This window comes from Etheostoma cragini, chromosome 6 (assembly GCF_013103735.1).
Source record: "Etheostoma cragini isolate CJK2018 chromosome 6, CSU_Ecrag_1.0, whole genome shotgun sequence".
Lineage (NCBI taxonomy): Eukaryota > Metazoa > Chordata > Actinopteri > Perciformes > Percidae > Etheostoma > Etheostoma cragini.
The window spans coordinates 16,257,930-16,277,379 of record NC_048412.1 but is presented as its reverse complement, the minus strand read 5'-3'; the positions used below and the strand labels follow the sequence as shown (position 1 = coordinate 16,277,379).

The window sequence follows — 19,450 nt, the reverse complement described above, 5'->3', positions numbered from 1 at the left end:
GATTTTAAATGCATGTGGTACAGGCTGTAGGGTTGGTGACTTACTAATTAATCACCTTATGTATGCAGATGATTTGGTTATCTTTAGCCCATATAGTGCTGGTCTCCAACAGCTTCTAAGGGTATGCACACAGTATGGTGTGGATTTTGATATAAAATACAATGCTAAAAAGAGTAAGATTATGGTTATCAGAAGTAGAGAAGACAGACAGGCAACCTTCCCTGACTTCTGTCTGTCTGGCACTGTACTTATGATGTGCACTGAGATTACATATTTGGGCCATAATATTGCAAATGATCTTTCTGATGATAAGGATATCTATAGGCAGTGTCGGAAGCTGTATGCTCAAGCGAACATGCTGGGTCGTAAGTTTAGCATGTGCTCTGTACCTGTGAAAATCTCACTTTTTAGAGCGTATTGTACACCGTTGTATACGGCCTACTTGTGGTGTCGTTATAAGCAAGGCAGCATTAGAAAACTCACAGTGGCTTATAATGATAGCATGAGATTGCTGCTGAATGCTCCAAGACGCTCCAGTGCTAGCCATATGTTTGTCAGCGTTGGGGTACCTACTTGCTCTGCTGTTTTATGTAACCTGATGTATAGATTTATGTGTAGGGTATCTGAGTCAGAAAATGACATAATCACGGTCTTGGCTAACCCTGCACGTAGTTCTGTCAGATTCTCCTCCAGATTGCGGAACCATTGGCGGACATGTCTGTATACTAGACACTGAACATTGTGGAAGGCTTTGTTTTGTTTTTTTGTATCTTGTATTTTGTATTTTTGTGTTTGTATATGTTCTTATTTTGATATGGATCCCCCTGGGTCTGAAATAAAGTTTATTATTTAAGCCAAAGGATGACTCCATGTATAATAAATGAGCTGCTACTGAGTTGATTTTTCATCTGTATTTTCGGGCTTTCCATTACAGTTGAATTCCTGAATAAAAATAATAAAATAAATCATTTTGGTGCAGAGTTTTGAAATTCACGTAATCCCCCTGTCCCATATTTTACCCATTCTCATCTGGTCAGCCTGTTTTATGCAAAGACTCTTGTGTTTCTTGAAACCTAGAGTCTAAAACAAGAAATAATCCAAAGAAGTTTTGACTGTGGTCAAATGGTTAGAAATGAGAGCAAGAGTATTCCGAACCACTTCAGGGACCTTCAACATACTTCCTGGCTGCACACGCGCAATAATAACTCTCTTTTTTCTCACATAATCGCACAGAGTCACAATGTCACCAAGCATGTTTCCAGTTTCACCAATCCTTCCCGGTGTTAGTGGAAATGCGTCATCTTTCAGTCAAACTCGTCTGAGTAGCAGACTCTGAAAAACTGCAAACTGTCAGCCTGGCTCTGTCTCCCTTTGTGTTGTGATAGATCTATCACCCTTCCTTCCACACCCACCCAAAGGTCAAACATAACTAAAGACACTCTGCCAGCCTTGAAGCTGGATAAAACAAGAGAAAGAGAGAAGACAGAGGGATCAAGGGGTAGACAGATATTAGGATGGACAACTGACGGATTCTCAGAAGTGATCATTTCACTGGATTAATCTGCTATTTTTTTTTTTAATCCGTAGAGAATAAAGATGAGAGTGTGCGTGTGCGCGCCTGTGTCCTTCAATTTGGTCCTTGGCCTACTTTAAAGCCAAGTCATCATTCTGGTCTACTGAGATATCATATTGCCAGCCTGTGTGTGTATTACGAGTTTGTATTAGAAGAAAAACCACACTATAAATCTCTTCCTGCCAGCCCACACACTCCTGCGTTAATGAATGTGAGGAGGCTGTACTGCAGTGCAGGTATGCTTCAGTATATGAAGGATCCTGGCCACCAAAGGTGTCTGTCTGTCTGTCTCCTCCTGGGTGAGTCATCATTCCTCCTGTCCTTCCTTCTTTTCTCTCTCTTTCTCGCCCTCTCACACGTCACAGATCATCTCTTTTTTTTTTCTCCCTTCATCTTGCACACACCTCCACAAAGTTTGAGTGGAATGAAACCCATCTGCAAATTGGAAGCAGGACAAGCAAGAGCTTCTATAAATAGTTATACTCATCAGATTCCCCTGGCAATCACAAAATAGACATACAGAACCACACGCACAACACACTGCTGCGCAAATAGCAAGCAACTCATCTCTTTCATTGTCTGCAAAGCAAATCTCTTCCTCTCCTCATTCTGCTTGAGTCATGCTGTTGTCATTGAGTGCTATACATGTATGTTGACAGTGTTGGGCAAGCTACTTTCAAAACATTATAGATGACTAGTTACTGTCATTTGAGAGTAATTGGCTTTATTACAATATTACCATCTCTGAACTGTCATGCTTTACACTATATTTGCATTAATTGCATTAGCAATTAAGTAGCTGTTGTGTACAAAGATACATCAACAACTACAAGTGTACACAATACAGAAATGCACAATACAGGAACAACCCGTTTTTTACTTTTTACTTATCGACAGGAATTGGTAGGTCAAACAGCAAACCGCCACCCACAAATAGTCTATAAACAAAGCATCAAGCTGTCTTTGAGATTTCACATGAACAACAGTTTAAGTTACTCTAGCTACCGAAGAGTACCATAAATCCTCTGTTCAATTAGGCCTAAGGCTTAGGCCCTAAGCAATGCACCCCAAGCTTCTATCCTTAAACAGCCATGCATATCGGCTCGACCAGTCTCTCCACTGCTGGCTCTGCCAATTTAACAAGAGAGTGGAGCAAAAGAGGTAAGGATCGTGACTGGCCTCTGACGAGCCGTTACCACCACCATCTTCATCCAGAGAGGACATTACTTCTTCAGCCTCCTCTTGCATTGTCACCCTGCCAGGAAGTGTGCTAACGGGGATTTCAGCAGGTGAATTGTGCGTGCTATTAACGTCATTTCTACACAATTTCTAAAATGTAAAAATAAAACCAAAATGAATTAAACTGCATTGTGTTTGTGATGCTACCATGCCTTGATGCTCATGACAAGAATAGCATTTATAGTTATCTTAATTGAAGTGAATTAGGTTTAAATTGCCATCATGCATGAATGAATAACATTTTTGCAACTTTACACAAAACTTAAATTACATATTGAAATTGACAATATTTTTAGAGATCCCCCAATATTTCACAAATCACGTTTTCAGTGGAGCTTATTAAGGGGGGCCAATCTCTGCCATAGTTCGCACCCTGCTCACCTGTATTTAAACTAACACCACAAAGCCATGTACGAAAGTTGCATGGCTAAAAAGTAAGTAAGAGAAATACCACCCAACAGGGATCATTGACAACATAAGCAGAAGCGTAATACTCCATATGAACTTGCTTCAGAACAGAACTAAAAAAATTACTCAAGCTGTACCAGGGTGTACGTGTCCGCACTTTCTGTCTAATATATTACTGACTTTCATATTAATATTTACACCAGGGTTATTTGTCAGTGCTTTATGTTGTCATGGTAATTATTACATGGCTTGACGTACAACAAATCAGTCACTGTGATTGAAGTATTTTATAAATAAATAAATAATGTCATTCATAAATTCAATCATCACCTAATTTTATCAATATAATAACATACAAGCCTGGCCTACAGAAAATAACAGTTTACAGTATGTTTAATCTATCTAATTTTGTGTTGGTCATACTATACAATGAGTTAGTGTTTGTTTTGTTAAATAATACAGCAGATAAAGTCGTTTAGGCATTTTAAATCATAATCACTACATTGGTCAAAAAAAAGAGAAGAAAAATCACAATTAGACCATTTTCCGAAATCGTTTCAAACTATGACTTGGCAGATAGCTTGGGAATTTCACCATGGGTCAAAGTCTCATCTTTGTCCATTTAATACATCATAATTTACTTGTTTAAATTATTTTGTATTATTATTTTTAATCTGCAAAGTAACTAAAGCTATAAAATAAGTTGTAAAGTGTAACATACAATACTTGACTCTAAATTGTAGTGGAGTAGAAAGACAAAGTAAGAGAAAATAAAAATACTCAATTAAAAGGACCTTACAATGAAGTATGGTAAAGTTACTTTCTATCGCTGATAAAATACAAAGCTAATATTAATGTGTAGCAAGCCTAAACGTTAATTCCCGACATTTTTATATCTGACATCTGATTCGGACACACTACTGTGCACGCTGACGTACCGTCACCTGTTGGAAGACAGATGTTCTGGCTTTGACCACGAGAACAGGACAGCACCTTACTTCGACGCAATGAAATAACTCTTCAAAAAATATTCTTCTCCCAAATATAGAATCAATCTACTTTTGGCAACAGGAAATAACGGTACTCTTTTACTCACAGATTTTTTTCTCACAATAAAACAGAACACCACTTTATTTCTGGGTTAAAATGAGTTTGAACTAGCGTTACTGAGATTGTAACGGGTCTAATATTACCAAAATGTTACAGCAAAAAGAAAAACATTGCTGTAATTTTGTTACGTTGGCAGACGTGTTACTCCCAACAGTGTATGTTGAGGAGGAAAAAAAGACCAAGAGATCAACCAAAAAGTGCAAAAAAGAAACGGGATGTTAATGATTCACCGTTTAAACATACACATTTTTAACTGACTAACACCATAAGTAAAAGAACAAAACAGTAATTAAAAAACTTTTTTTGCATTGTAAAAGAGGAATAGCCTACACAAATTTTCTCTTAACTGCTTGTTAACTTGCTGGTGCAAACTTTGCACGCACAAGTGGTTATGGATGCACAAGCAGTTCCAGTTAAGAGGCTGCATGTGTCTTATCGGTCAGAAACAAACGTAAAACACATTAAGACAGAGAAGGAGGAAGTCAATCTTTGTTTGGCAACACTGTACTTAATTATTGTCATGGAACATGCATTGAATTAGACCATTTTGAAGGACAAAGTGGTCTGCGTATTAGGAGGCCTTCCAACAAAAACAGCTACCTCAGCTTTTCCTCCACCTGGGTATTAACGATTAGCAATAGATTGATTATTGCCTGATAACCAATAAAGTTAATTAATTAAAAAGTGCGCGACTTTGGCTCCTCTAGAGCTCTGTGTCCATCCTTCTGCTTCGGTTTCACTCACCACTGAGTCTTACTTGATGTCCCGCCCACAACAATATCTGACTATCTTTCACTGTGTTATGTTGAATGTTTCTTATTTATTAAATATTAAATATTGAAAATAAACCGTATAGGTCGATTCCAGTGCCTCAGTCTCAAAGTGACATAAAAACATCAGAGTCTGTACTATGAACTGATCACAGTTTCAAACTGTAGCAGTTGTCCATTTTGTCCCAAAACCTCCATTCTCTGTAGGAATACACAGATAAAATCGGTAGGACTCAGTGCCAGTACAGACCTTATGAGGCGGATCAAGTATCGAGCAGATGTGAGCAATCCACATTTTTTGCATTGAGCTTGTTTTTATGCGTTTAGCCCCGTTCAGCTGGGACAAGCTGAGAACCAACAGAGAATGCAGCATGGCAGTCAAAAGACTGGGTCCTCATCATCCCACCCTACTCTTGCCTCTGTCCTACTGAACACTCCCGATTACTAATCCACAAAGTCTTTTCTCCCACGCACGTCTTTTTCCATTCAGTTTGAGTCAACGTAATTCCTGTTGTAGATCCAAAACACCAGTGACTGAGGCACACTAACGAATGCAGAAGTGAGGAGGAGCTCATGGGTGGACTAATGATGACATTTTTGTTGCCAAGCACACATTCTTTCAACAAGCAGAAATCGCTAAATACAAACGTCATGTGGTTTATGCAAATATGCATCCACATAACACACTGCAAGCTAAAGTTGTCATGTTAAAACTTGAGGCCTCTGAGGCTTACAAGCAGGACAAAAAACAACCTTTGTTCTAAACAATTTAAAAGATAGTGTGGGCTGAGCTAAAACCAACAGTCAAATGAGTCCTTCACAATTCCTCAGGCTCAACGTGAACACACTCTGACCAACCAGTCACTTCTGCTCTCTCTTTAACGAATGCCGGAGAAAGACACAGAGGACAAAAGAGAAACTTAGTAAGTTAAAAATATTTCTTAAGACTGTGTGATAGCTTGCTATGAGCATGAAGTGTGTGTGTGTGTGTTTGGTTCCCAGCCAGGGTTTCTACATGTTATGTGACTCTGTTTGTAGCGTGTGTTGTAACAGCGTGAGTCCAAAGATGACATCTTTGGTTTTAGTAACAACAAACACTGATGTGCAAATCCTTTGCCAACTGTACTGCTTTCAGCCCCCCTTCGACCCACTGCTCTGTCAAGCACCTCATGTCTCCAGTGGTGTGGGAAAGGAAAGCCTTGACGGGCCTACAGCACCTCATGCTAAATAGGGACAAGAGGAAAGGCAACAAAAGATGAGTTTCACAGGCAACTGTAGCTGTAGCTCACCACTTCTGACAGCTTTCCAGGGGAAGCCCAGGGAGGAAAACAGGAATGCCAGGAATAGAGCAAGGAGAAAATAGGTAAGAAGAACCTGGTACAACCTCTCTGGACACTATGTAACACATTTCCTTTAAGAAACTTCTCACACAACAGCCTGTTCTGATTTCCATAATAAGGACATGCTGTGGAAGCTCGGGGCCTGTCATTTTCTAGATATACTTATACAGAGTGAGGCCGGGTAGGTAGTGGAAGAAAGAGAAACCAAGGGACGGACAGAAAAGTTTAGATGAAAGGAGAGTCACAGAGACAAAGAGGGACCTGCTTGAGAAAGAGTGCACGCGCGCATACAAACACAAACACAAACACACAAACACACAAACACACACACACACACACACACACACACACACACACACACACACACACACACACACACACACACACACACACACACACACACACACACACACACACACACACACACACACACACACACCTCTGTATCCTGAGTGATTATTACACAGAACAGAATTAGCCCTGAACTTTCCCATCCTTCTCAGTGTGTCTTTGTAACATTTGGAGGCTTGTGATTGGTTCTTGGTTCCACATCTCCCTGTTGTCCCCACTCTAGCCAGCAGCCTGGTTAACAAGATCAGGCTTAAGAGCATGCATGCCCCCCAGCTGCGGGCTCAAACGCTCCCGGCACCATTCCCAATCCAGGACAGACTTCCTAGCAATTCTACGTTGCACGCAATCTCCTCCTCTCCTGGTGGCGAAATGTGGGATTAACAATCCTTCCAACAGAAGCTGTTCTTTTAGCTGCATCCACAGCTAGAATTTAAAACTTTATTTTCCATTTAGCACAAAGTGTGTTTACTGTAATTCAACTTCAGTGTCCCCAAAATTTAGATGACATGATACATGTGGAGCAGACATCTGGAGACCCAATATAATAGAACTGGCATACCGGTTGTGCCGAGTCTTGCATACACAATATCTACGTCATCAGCCTTCAACAAAAAGCAAATACGTTGTTCTTTCACAGGAGAGAATTACATTTCACTGTTCAAACAGTTCTGTCTGTCATTGGCAGTCAGTGACATCATTTATACGCTCCGTCCTCATTAATCCTGCTATAAAGCACTACGGGGCCATTTGTTTTTTAGTTTTTTTATCTATGAGACTGTATGTCAAAAAATGGACACTCAGTATATAGTGTATAGACTATAGTAGCCTATAGTATTGGCTGTAGCAAAATACACAATCAATCACTGGGCAAAGTTCTAAATATAGCCTATATATACACACACACAACTCCACATATACACAGTAACGAACACCTAACGCTATCAAGATTTAATTTAAGAGGCTCCATCATGAGGTCAATGGCCCCTTCACACGCATGCACGCAAGCACTCACACTCCTACTTACACTACATAACCTTCAATCAGCTTTTATTGTTCCAAATGTTCAGCAATAACTTTGAGTTAATGACTGCAGGTGAAATCCACTAGGACTAATCCAGCAATCCTTTTTCCAATCTTAGTATATATGTAACACAGATTTAAATCTCTATTCCTATCACTATGCCCCTGTCGACACTATTCTAATAAGGCTAGCTGCACATACACTTTGATATGTTTAAATAATATATTTTATAACACATTTATCTAGGCACACAGAAAAACGGCTAAAATCAAATTACTAAATTGTAAGTGGACTGCTTTACTTTGTATTTTTGTGAAACATGTTTTTACAGACTAGTCTGCCTACAGTAAGTACAGAGGCAGTTTCCTGCTGCTGTTCCTCCCCGCAGAGCTGCAGCCACACTGACCCACATCTGGCAGATTACACACACACACACACACACACACACACACACACACACACACACACACACACACACACACAGAGATAGCGTGCATTTGACTTTTATGGTTCGTGGAAATGCAATTTCTAATGGCTTAGCATACCTGCCCACGCGCACACACTCAGAAAAACAATGGGCCTGTTGTTCTACAGTTCATCAGCTAGGAGTAACTGCTGATATGGCTATCAATGTGACCAGGGCAGAACAACTCCACTCAAAGAGTCCACAGACACACAAATACACAGACCCACACACATGCAAACAGACACTCAAGAGAAGCGGCCTATTAGGAGATAAGAGGTCGAGATGGATGGTTGTGTGTATTCGGGCACAGAGTGCAGGGGTCTGTCCTGTCCTATCTCCCCTCTCCTAGTTCTCTTATTTTTTTCATACCCAAAAGTTACAGATACTTTTCTCTTTAGGACACACATTTTGCTTATGATTATGTTAGCAACATTGAATGATGTAAACAACCTTGAGAGTCCAGCTTTGACAGTGTAGTCACACTTATGATTTCTTCTTTTTGTAAAAGAAAGTGTGTTTGGGTTCACACTCCAAATTAAAGGGCAATACTGAACAAGTAAACCAAGCTACATACACTCACTCACTGCTAACCTACAGAACTGGTGTTAAGAACAGATGAAGAACGAGCTGAATATGAACACCAGTGTGACTTGACTTTTCATCCCACTCCCATGTTGGCTTGTTAAAGGCAAAAGTAACGTATCAACACTATTCTAATTCCATTTAAACCCAACCTACTGTTCTGCATTACATTGTTTTGTTAAAAAAACGCTCTTAATGCCGGCCGTATTTCTGAACAAGAAAATTGACTGAAGTAACAAAAATACACTTAATTTGTAACCATGGCTGTGCTTCCACCCAATATAGTCTCAAGTCAATATCTGCCTAGAAAATCAGCTAGTCAATATCTGCATTGCTATTTGTACTTGTTGTGAATTCGCAGGCCACAAGAACTAATTAGGCTGTTGTTGTTTTTTGTTGGCTCACTTTTACTCACAACATGCTAACCGGCAACATAGGATTCCATTCACTACGCTAAGCTAACTAGAGGAGGTGCTGTTGAAGTTGCACTGGACTTAAACAATGCATGCACTGAGACAAAAAATGTGTTGGCCCACCTTTGTACAGCTAGGGGAGACCGTGAGAAGTTTTATTTCAACAAACGGTGGAGTGTTCCTTTAACAACTGTCATCCGGGTACAAACAGGGCTCTCTAAATCTCTCTAAATCTTGATTAGGGGGTGGCAGTAGCTCAGTTCGTAGGGAGTTGGGTTAGGAACTGGAGAGTCGCTGGTTCAAGTCCAAAGACCAGAGTACAGTACCTCCTGGGCACTGCCAAGGTGCTCTTGAGCAAGGCAAGGCACCAAACCCTCCCTCAACCGCTCAGGGCGCCGGTTCAGCAGTCGCAGCCCACTCTCTCTGACACCTCTTCATTAGTGCATGTACAAGGACCTGAGCATGTGTGTGTATTTCAGCCTGTGTGTAATAACAACAGAGTGTAAATTGTAATTTCCCCGTAGTGAATCAATAGAGAGTATAAATTATTATTGATTTAGCAGCTCTGTGGATACGCTTGCTCAGTGACTCAGTGTTCAGCAGTGGCCACAGCCAAGAAGGTCCTGCGTTTGAACCCTGGGCTAACTGGTGGTAAAAGACATGCTACAGCAGGTAGCACTGCCATTGTCCTTGATCGAGGTACTGGCTATAGAACTGGAGTTTCCTTTAATTTACAGCATAAAATACTCTTCTTTTTGAGAATTAAATTTCCATGACATTATTCATGACATTCTGACAAATGAGGTGTACATGCTGGATGGAGAAGCCAACATACACTCACAAACTAACAGTGTCAAACACATTAAGAAGGCACAAACAATCATTCCAGGCCGGAGTGAGGAGAGACATGTATGTGTAAGTATGTGTCACACAACCGTTTCTCCCTGAGTCAGCAGAAAATGGAAATGTTCCACTTCCTCCTATAGCGGGTCTGATGGGGGATGGGCAGGGAGCAGGCCTTGTCGCCAAGGAAACTAGGTCTTTTCCTGTCAGGTCATATCTCAAGAGTAAAACAGATGCTTTGTGTAACATACGAATGCATAAACAGCACATTCTTAATAAGAGGAGAATTGTTGGAGCTAAGCTAAACCCGGTGTATAGAGTTACTCTATGCTACAAGGCTGAACTGTCCTCAGTCCTTCCACTCTATTTCATTCTGTTCAGGTTTTTCATGTACATCTTAAAACTTTGTCCTATTGAAGCACAGGATCTGTTCATGAAGTCAACTGAGTACTAAGACAAAGCCACCTTTGCAACAACAAGTCAATTGCAAATCCAACCGGATTTTATTTCATCAAGCTCACAAAGTTGCACTGACATGTCCAAGTGTAAGGATCTGGATATTATACTAATGACGCAAAAGAAAGTAGGGTTCAACATTGACATGCATGTCCTGTATACACATTGAAAATCAATTTTGTCTTTTCTAACAAAGCCTAGATTCTTGTGCATTCTACTCACCCACTCTCATTATATTCATGTGCCAAAAACTTTTCACTTTGTCCCCAGCCACAGTATTCCTCCTGCCTCTCATCTTTTTGATTTGTGTAGTTATACTAATCTACACCATTGGGATAGGCAACTCCTTGCTGATCACAGATTGGGGTTTGTTCTTAGACCTGCAGTATTGGACTTTTTTGGCCAGTTGGGGAAAAGCTGTGAACACAAAATTGACATTTTACCTTTATATTTCTAGTCGTGTTTCTGGTAGCCTTGCATTGCCAGACCTGTGATGGCCTGGCTACACTGCCTATCACTCAGGGATCAGGATAAGAAAGAGAGAGAAAAAAGAAAACTTGCTGTTTGCATTTGTTTAAACCAATCACAATCGTCTTGTGTGGTGCTTAGATCCGGATTCACGGACAGTGCCGTTGAAAATACAAAGCGAAAACAGACAGTGTTTTTTTCTATAACCAATGATTGACCTACATATTTGTTGTTTATACAGTAACGCTGACGGCAACTACATTATATTCCCAGCAAAACAGAGCAAAAGCAGAATATGTACTTATTTTCACACACACACACACACACACACACACACACACACACACACACACACACACACACACACACACACACACACACACACACACACACACACACACACACACACACACACACACACACACACACACACACACACACACACACACACACACACACACACACACACACACACACACACACACACACACACACACACACACACACACACACACACCTCATTGATCCGCAAGGGCTAAATTCAAGAAAGAAACGCCTCATGATATATTGTATCTAGAAGTGTATTATTAAACTTTAGTTTCTGTTAGAGAAGGAAAAGAAAATTGCAATCCTCAATACTATTGAATCGCAATATTTCTAGAATGACAATAAATGAAAATCACGGCACCCATGTATTGTGAAAGTATTGAATTGGGTAAAAAAATATATAAGTCCAATATTCCTATTCCTTTTAGCTAGTCTTTAACTTTTTTGGTTATTCAGGACTGGGAAGGTAGTGTAGTCATAGAGTGGTCTGAGATTAATGAATGAACCAGAAAAACAGTAGCATCTGATGAAAGCAAAACAATAAGATGAAAGAAGTTATAACTATTTACTGTGAGTGGTCAATACTGTGGAGGAAGAGGCCGTGTAAATAATACCACTTAAAACCCTGCTCTTTTTCACACATAAGCACACCTGACCAGCGGCAGCAGAAAGTGGGCACAGAATAGGCTATCCGTACATACACACCGCCGCCGACTTGAGTTGCAAAAAGAATTCCGGCCGCCCTGTCAAGGATGCTTATCAAAAAGTACGGGGAAGCTATTGGCGCTTTGGCCGCTCTGAGGAACTGAAGAAAGAGCACATGCAGCCACTGCATGGCCAAAAGTGATACTATAAACCTTTTATTAATTACATATATAATGACAGATTTTGTGTTGTTTGTAGATAACAGCAATGTATGTTAGTAATTAGCTTGTTTGTTAGCCGCTGAACTACAGCAGAATGCAGGCAGAGCGATCAGCCTCCAGACTCTAACCTCTGTGGATCCGTGCAGGACTTCACTGTGAGCGGACTGTTCAGATGTGACCAGCAGGTAACGTTAATTGGTCCCTATACGTAAACAAAGTCATATCATAAATTATAGGGAACCCAGCTACAGCAATGATGAGCTTTCCCTTTATTTTCTCTGAACTAATGTTTTGGTAGGAACAAAAGTTTACATTGTATGTTTCTCTGGGATTAGCCAGCACAAATGACGTCTGTATTCAGAGTGGATGCTGCTCGTTTGCCGCTGAACCGTTTCATAGCTCATTACCATAAAGGTGACAAAACTTCAACTTTCTGTTTGACGCTCTGGTCTCAGAGCACACAACGCCGACTGATTTTCCGCTTCTTGCAGCTGAGAGATGTCAGCTTCCATTGAAAATGAATGACTTCCTGTAACTTTGAAGCTCAAGTTGACCGCGGTGTACGTACAGTATGCCGAAAAGACATCGTCAATGTTAGAAAAGTGCTTTCCGACGCTGTCCAACAAACTTCATTTAGAGCAGCAGCTTTATTTGTATCAGATGGAAGTTAAGTATGATCTGTGCCACACAGTGCAATAATTCAGTATGCTGTATACTAATTACTTCATGATGTCACCTCAATTCAACAATGCAGAGGCATAGGCCAGCAAACTGAGAAAAGAAAAAGATTACTAATTCGTTGTCAGAGGAGAACCAATGCAGAAAACATAAGACTGCATCTAGGAGATGAAATAAACCTCTGCTGAATACTGGGCTAAATCCTATTTTCTTATCATTATGCCAGCAGAAACACTGTGTCCATCCAGCTGAGACACACTGAGTGTGACAGGCTTGGAATCATTTGTAGAGGCCCAATATGCAGTCTAAACATACTGCGCAATAGATTAGGCTTGCTGCTCTTTTTGCCTGCACAGTTTTACAGTATTTCTAGCAAAGCTGTTTAAAAGGAGTCAAAGTAAAGTGAACAAGGCAAGGGCATGTTATCGCAATGAATGAGAACAGCAAAGATCACTCTGTGCATAAACACGCACTCCAACAAACGGGGCATACACCTACACTGAACACACATGCACACAACTACAGTAAGGTTCATGCGTTTGTGTTTGCCTTTTTGGTTCCAGCCTGCGAGGGAGCTGGCAAGACTCCCTGGTGGCACTGGCTGACCCACTTTTGTGCAACTCTATCCCTAATATGACCCGTTGGAAAGCCAGAGGACACACACGCACAGGCAAACACATGCGCGCACACACACAACTGAAATTGCCTGCATACAAACCCAACAGGACCGAGAGGCCACCTCTCTCTCTCTCTCTCTCTCTCCTGTCTCTCTCCTCTCTCTCTCTCGCTCTCTCTCTCAGGGCCGGATAAACAGGTGACATATTTACTTTTTCAATTACAATCGGTTCTTTGAATATAAAGCAATCACAGCACCTTTCTTGCATGTCATCCCATATCTTTCTATTCCAATGGTTTTGTCACTCTGTCTCCTCTCTAATAATGGCTAATGAAAACCCTAAAATGTCAAGGTAAACATAAAAGAGGTAATATCTGTCAGAAGTAAATAGGATTTTTGCTGTACTGGCACATTTCTAAAACCAATGATGCAAAGTGTTGAGATAAGTCTGTCTGATGTGTGCTGTGATCAGACAACAATATTAAAAACTAAATCCTGTAAACAAACCCCAGTCAGTGATAAGATGGCACACTGACAGCTGATGTTTGTGCAACGTTTCCTTGTGAGGAAGTTTTATATAAAAAAAGACAACTTTGAAGTAAACAAATCAGTTTTTTCATCGGCTGGAATAGATAACAGAAGAAGTGTCGTATGTAAATTTAATTTTCTATGTCTTCTCAAGTCTGGTATAGGATGGGAAAAGACCATAATCACAATTATTTTGGTCAATGTTGAAATCGCAATTACTCATTGACTTTTTTGGAAAGATTTTATTAACAAATCAACAGTGAAAAGAGGAGTTTACTGGCAAACATTGTTTTTGTGATTGTTGAAATCACAGTTTGACATCCAGTCATAATGAAAAAAACTCTCTTTTTATGTGTGATTGTATAAGTGATGACAACGTAATAAAGCAGGGTTTCCTAAGTTTTGGGGGACAAGGCAGGCTGGTATGAGCTCCTCTTGCATGCTGTATGCTGAAAGTGTGTATACAGGCGTGTGTGTGTGTGTTTGTGTGTCTGATCCGGCCATAGTCTGGAAGGAGGAACAATGGCATTCCTGTGCTCTGAGCTCCAGGTGGCTGTGGAAACCCAATCCCAAACCAAGCCTTGCTGGCACACAGAGTGTCAGGAACGCCGAACGCTGCTGCCTCTCTCCGGAGACATGGGCCAGAATAGAGCTATTGTTCCAGACCAGCTCAGAGCAATAAATGCACCATAGCCACCCTGTATGACAAGCACATAAACTCACAAATACCAATACACACAAACAAAGTCAATAGCAGAGATTTTCACCTGAACATCTTGCACTTTCAATTTAATACCCTGAGCAGTAAAATTAAGGAAAAACACTCATGACTAAAATTTTCTGACCATAATTTCAAAACAGAAAAAAAAGCACTTTGTTGCATTTGTGCACCCACTTTATAATTACGAGTTTTGTACATATTAAACTAATTACATTTTAAAGCATACTAATATCACGATTATCACCACATGTATTGCCATTACACAGTGGAAACAAACACTTACTCATACTTACTCATACTAAAACCACAATGACGTACCTATGCACACAGATTTGTATTCTTATACATGTTGAGGGGCCTCATGATGTCATTTATTTCTTAGACACAGAACCTAATTTTATTGCAATCCAAATACTCGCCTCAAACTGAATCTATGTCCCGATGATTGGGCAAATGTTCCCAATTTGCAGGACTCTCAAATCCACCTTGTAAAGAATAGGAGAGTAGGACACGTACGGAAAGCAGGCACATCTGCTGGGGCTTACACACACACACACACACACACACACACACACACACACACACACACACACACACACACACACACACACACACACACACACACACACACACACACACACACACACACACGGCAGGAAACGCATCATGCCGACTCCACGGCCTTGAAATGAGGAACATGATTCATTTCCTTTCAATGCTGGTCAGTCATGCCTTCACACAGGGCTGAGTTCAGATATACAGCTCTGAGGCAAGGTCCTGAACATGACACACACTGCCTACAACTCAAATCAGGAAAAAATCCTCTGCTGACAACTTGCATTTGCATGTACTATATACAGTTCAAGGCAACAAACACTATATTTGATGATGTTGACGTACACCGTCAAGTCTGTGCTTCTTTTACGTAGTTTAGCTGCATCACACAGATGTTCCTGTTCAAAACATGATCAAAGCAATCAGCTCATGTTCAGGCACCATGGGACCAATGCTAATGGCAGCACAAGGCTACAGCAGATTCCCTCCAACAATGCCACACACATACTGTGGATAAATAATCCATGCTCTTCTTTTCCATCCAGTTAAGGAACATGACATATTAATTGAATTGGTTCCCCGTCAATCTTAGCTTCATCTGCTCCTCGACTCCGCAGACTCTTGCAGGATTGATAGTGAATCCATTTTCTTATCTCTTGAGATAATTACAGCATTGTTAATGCATGCTCACTCATGCACGTTCATTCTCACCCCTTTCATTCATTCAATGAGTCTCTCTTTTAAACACATCAAGCCCCACATGCTTCAACCAAACCCTATACAAGGTCTCTCAGTGATTGAATTACATGAAATGTGATTAACCTCTGCTCAACAGAGGGCCTTCAGAATATGCAGCCCAACAAGGAAGTGAAGCGATTCAATCTTGCCACTAGTTATTTTCCTCCTACATGTATCAGCCTAAGCTTAATCATCTGACCTCTAGCAGGACACAGGAGACACAGTATGCACCACGAGGGGTTAAATTCCGGGTGAACAGCTCATCTTTCCAGGTTGTGATGCAACACTCTGAAGATCAGAAATGTTCAGAGATACATGAAGAAACGTCTACCAGGAAGAGTACATTTAGTCTATATAGTAACCATTATTCTCAATTTAAACACGGGCTGCTTTTTAATCTATTTATATAGGTATATTATCGGGCGTTAAGGCAGGCATCTGTCCAGTAATTCGAATAGACCGTTAGGAAACCTCGCTGCAGTCAAATGCGGCAAGTGTGAGATAACATTAACCTGGCAGTGGCCCATTCACGACAACTCGACAGTCAAGAGTAAACGCTAACATAAGATGGCAAAAAAGTATTTATGAGTATCAACATTATCGACTAACCAGGCATTCTTTCATTTAGCATACTTAAATATTGTTGAGGAACAGCAATTGTCGGCTAAATAGCTGCGAAGTAAAGTAAAAATGTGTATTTAACGGTGAGTCGCATCACATCCCCGTTGCTTGGCTGCTTCTGTCAACAAGAAACCCTCTGCCATGGCACCACTCTAGGCTGCTACTAGATAACGTTAGTGGTTCATAGCCCAGAAACATGCCTGCGTTGACAGTGTGGCTGGAAAAACAAGTATTATTCCATGTTTTTCACATATGGTGTTTTCTTACCTAGAGTGACAGGGCACCTCAATCCACCGCTGTGGCGCAAGAGACCGCAGGCTAGCTACGAGGCAGAAAACTGACGCCGATATGGTACAAAGTATCACAGCTAGGTTAGCGGGCTAGCTAGCTTAGCGAGCTAACGATGGGGGGAGTGTGGTCCTTTCCGTGTCGTCGAGACAAACCTCAAAAAACCAAGCCGGGGATGATACACGGGTACAAGAGCACCGTCCAGTGTAAAAAGGCGGTATAAGAAGATACATCAATTTAAAAAGGACCGTGAGTGTAACTGAGGTTCATCCGGGAGTAACGCTATGCGGTGTGATCTCTCTCCCCGGGCGGACGCTCTGCCTCTGCCTGGCTTGAGTCTGAGAGAAGATCCGCTGCTGATGTGCAGACTGGAGCAAACAGAGGCAGCAGCATCAGTGCTCATCCCTCCCTTTACTACCTCAACCCGGAAGAAATAGCCTACTATATCTGATCCCATCCTCTTTTTCAGTCCAAAAATGTTACAACTGCATCCAAAGCCTTGCTGCACCATCCATCAAGGTGGATCTGTATGGCATCTATTATTTGCCAGTGATATTGGCTTGACACATTTGGATTTGACAACAGATGTAATAATGTATACATTGTTTGGTTAATCAAAATTGACAAATTGTACAAAATGAGAATGATGTTGCCTGAGTTTTGTTTAAGAGTAGGCCTAAAATGCACCTGTAATTTTGGGAAATAGGCCTATAAGCACCTCAACTTTCTCCTGTATGTGTATTCATTTTTGAACAAGCCATGCAAATAAGGGCATTGCTACTTATTACAGAAAGAAACACAGTCAAAGCAAACACTACTTGCAGTAAAACAAACAAGATACTTGCCTGAAGCATCGCTATCCTGATAATGTTTCATACATGAATAAATATATCATTTGACCGTTGACTGCATTTTGAGTGCACAACAGGAAGACACCCACATGTTCCAAAAGCCTTTTTCTCTAAGTTTATGTTAAATATACATGTGTGCTGGAATATGTACACATAAACCAAAAATCACAGATGGGAAGTCCAACAGTTCATTATGACAGAGGGCCATAACAACAGGTCATTTACAGAGGGCCATAACATTTGCATATTTTATGGGCCACTACTTTCCAAGCAAGCATTCCACCAATCCAATAAGACCATATGCAGTAAGAGTCATACATTGTTACATATTGAGGAGAAAAATTGGGCAGAAAAAGTTAATTAAAGTTAATTGACTCCTCTTTTCCACCGCAAGGAACTTGGAAGGAAGCTGTTTATTGCAAATGGGATAATCTCAGTTACAAGCCGCTATAAATAATTTTGTCTCCATTTATTACCAGAATAAGAGAAGCACTTGGGGAGTGCTCAAACCACTGGCGGTACCAGGTAGTGCTTGCTGCCTGACTCAGTGTATTCATTTTCTTCAGTTGATACCAATTCAGGCCCATTCACCGCTCATTCACAGTGATGGTCAATTGTGTTTGTTTTTTTATTTAGGGAGTGTAGCTCAATCAGCAAACCATACATATTGCCCCTATAAGCCCCCTCCCTCACCCTACAACCCCGCACTCCCACAGACAATTGTCAATTGTGTTTCTGATTGGCAATACATTCCCAGGTGTAATTCTGTGAAAGATTCATGTTGGCCAGTATATGATGTGCAAGATATGGTATCAGTCCACTTTTCAGAGTTATGCTTGCAAATTGGTTCGTGTCAGCAATGCTGCCAAACTTCTGTTGCAAATAATGAAGTCAGAGAGGAGCCGTGTCTCATTTTTATGACTCAATGTTCTACCTGCACAGACAGAAAACACTCTGCCTGGACTTGATGAGATGTGAATTGCAAAACAGCTGCACTTCTAAGTCAGGTCATGCAGAAGGGATTCTGAAAGAGAGATTCAGCCCAGTCAATAATAAAATATGTGATACCGAAAGCCTATTTGCATTCTCCCCTAACAAGCTTACAATCTTGTATTAGTCATTATACATCTGCTAAAGGTTATCACAACCTTAGGGTTTTTTGTTGTCTGTGATTTTTACTTTCACATGAAAGAGTATACCTACTGTCAGCTACTTCTGGGATGCAGCAAAACTACTTCAAAGCTGTGAAGGCTTTAATTTAAAAAAGCAATTTGATGTTTGCTATTCTTTGTAAATAAATATTGTCCACATCCTTTGTAGAACAGACAGATAAACTGACAAAGATCAGACGGGCTCAGCTATAATAACTCTTTTTGTTTTAAAATACATATTTGCATATCATTTGAAAGCACACTTCCTCTTGTGATTATGTGCTTTTATTCGTCACACACACTCATACAGTACTCTTTACACACATACAAATTATGTAGGCTCCGCCAACTGTATACACACACACGTGAGAGCTATCCATCCCGATTACAAACATTGACACATATCCAGCATCTGTCAATAGCCTTCTGACACAGATCAATAAATTGTGCTTCAGGCTGTGGCTTACATG

General features: G+C 40.7%; 1 long non-coding RNA gene across 1 annotated transcript in view; it reads right to left on the bottom strand.

Annotated features, from left to right (window-relative positions):
• Positions 1 to 17,437, bottom strand: part of LOC117945795 — a 22,205-nt gene extending 4,768 nt beyond the window's left edge. The window contains exon 1 of the long non-coding RNA XR_004656898.1: positions 16,958 to 17,437. This is a non-coding gene — a long non-coding RNA (uncharacterized LOC117945795). The remainder of the gene's footprint in view (positions 1 to 16,957) is intronic.
• Positions 17,438 to 19,450: the final 2,013 nt, after the last annotated feature.